We start from the raw sequence: 2,438 nt of genomic DNA, 5'->3' as shown, positions 1-2,438 counted from the left end.
TGATTTTTCAGAGCACTTCCGTCTGTATTGGAATATGTCAGTCGATAGAGATTGCCTAGCTTGTGTCAAAAGAGGTCCAATTGAAAGTAAAGAATAGGAAAACATTATTTATAACTCTACTACTTAAAAGGAAATTATGTTACTTAAAACAATAGATCTCTTACTGGGGACTACTCAGGAAATTATAACTAGTCAGCCTTTGGTTCCTAGAATTCATGGACCGTGACATGTCTCCCATTATTGCGGGACCTACATTTGTGCCAGCGCCCTCAAGCAGAGGAATATTAATTATTTTATAATGTACTGTGCCGTTCTGTGTACAATGCTATTGTTATTGAACCAATCAATCAATCAAGTAATTATTGATTTTATATTGAATGTATACTTGGACAATTGCTCTGCTTCTAAGGAAAGGCCAAAAATTAACCGTAAGTCTTGGAGATGGCCATAAACAAACGAAAAGACTCCAGCAGGAACCAGTTGTGGAATATCCTGTCTTTTCAGGATTTTCCCCCATGTCAGGATCTTGTCATACAATGTGGGTACCTTGGCCCTCGCCACTCTTCCTCTGCTGTGCCCATCACCCACCCTTACCACCGTAAACGGACCGCTGCCTTTGCTTTTTATTGTTGTTGTTACACATGTATTTATTTATGCACACACAACTCGGGTACAGAGGTGCAGGGCGGAGAGAGGATGAACAAGAGACAGAGTGGGGAGCAGAGCATGCAGATGGACTGATTACACTGCTGAGCATGTTACAGGGCAGGAATTTCCTACAGCAGGGAGAGAGGGGCACCCCTGAACCCCCAAACCTGCCTGCTATAAACAGTTTCTGCACGCTGCATGAAAACAAGACATAAGAGCTTTAATGGAAAGGAACTTTAACACAATGAGTATACAATACAGAAAAAAAAAAACCATACTTTCTACATAAAACACCCAAAGTTACCCATCCCCTCATGGGTAAAAGTCCACCAAAAAGGGATTGATCAAAGCAAGGCCTGAAAGCCCACTACAAGACTAAAGCAGCTTTTGGCAGGGACCCATGAAAAGGACCAGACATGGCCACACAAGTCTGGGAGGAAAAGAGCACATCGAAATCAGTATAAACACTACCACAGTCACTGCCCCACGGGCCTCTCACCCACATCTGTTTCAACCAGCCCAGGACCAAAAAGCAAGTAGTTTCTTCACATGTCTCTCAGCTCCATAGGGCAGCCCCCTCAGGTCCCACTTTCTGGCTCTCCATCCGCTTCCTTCCTCTTTAGTCTCCTGTGCAGATTCCTCTATCCTATGCTCAGCACCACCCTCCTCCTGGGTGGGGCAAGGAACCTGGACTTTACGTTTCCCTGGGGACTACCCTGTTACTAGGGGGGTAGCAGAGAGACAGGAGGGGTCTGCTGAGCCCTGTGGGTCAAGATTGAACAACAGTTACAATGGCTGAGCCTTGCTTTGCAGTGCTGAACATCAACCTCTTGCGCCACCAGGGAGGGTCCCGGCACTGCTCTTTCTCTGACCTGTTCTCTGGGGGCCTTTGCCATACTGCACCAGCCATCATTCCCAAGGGCAGTACTACCAAGCCAGGACTCCGCTTCAGCAGCAGTTCTATCCTGACCACGGGGCACAGCAGACCCCTCCAGGCTCCCAGCTGCTCCCCTCACAGTGCAATCCCTCCATCTGCCTGTTGTGCTCCTCACTCTGTCTCTGGTGAATCCTCTCATTTTCCCTGCATCTCTGGCCAGCACCCCAGTTCTGTGTGCATAAATAAATCTTTAACAACAACCAAAAGCAAAGTCAGTGCTCAGCTCCCTTTGGTGAGGGGGGTGATAGGCACAGCAGGGGAGGAGGGCAGGGAGGAGAGACCTGGGGTCAGGCAGGATCTAGGAAGAAACAAAACCCTCAGCCGCCCACATTCCACCCTCCCAAGGCTCAGAGCCCGGCAGTCCACTCCCCTGTGGACATTGATCAGTAATCCGCAGAGCGGCTTTCTAGCCAGTGAGACCCCCGCTGCCACTCTGGGGGGTTCCTGGGATGTTCCTTGACGTTGTACGTGGAGCAGACAGGAGACCTTTGCCCGCATGAATTTAGGGACTGTCCGGGTGTAGGGACGGCTGAGTGGGCGTGGCCACCGAGGCGGATGGGCGTGTCGGCCCCGCCCACGGGCCGCTAACCCAGCCTCGCCAAGGCTGTCTCGCGCGTGCGCACCAGCCCCACCTGTCCTTCAACTGCATAAGCCCCGCCGGGAGGCGACCGCCAGGCGCCTCTGGGAACGAGGCGCGGAACCGCGGAAAAGGCGCCGTTCGTGCGGGGACCTGGGGCCTCCTGCGTCCAGAGGGAGGGGGCGGGAGCCACCGGCAATGGGAAAGTGAGACCCGGCGGTGAGGGGAGGGTGTCCCGGGGGAAAGGCGGGAGGGGTCGCGGGCGCGCTTCCGGCC

This window comes from Condylura cristata, unplaced genomic scaffold (assembly GCF_000260355.1).
Source record: "Condylura cristata isolate star-nosed mole 26May11 unplaced genomic scaffold, ConCri1.0 scaffold00048, whole genome shotgun sequence".
Taxonomy (NCBI): domain Eukaryota; kingdom Metazoa; phylum Chordata; class Mammalia; order Eulipotyphla; family Talpidae; genus Condylura; species Condylura cristata.
This window is presented reverse-complemented; position numbering follows the sequence as displayed.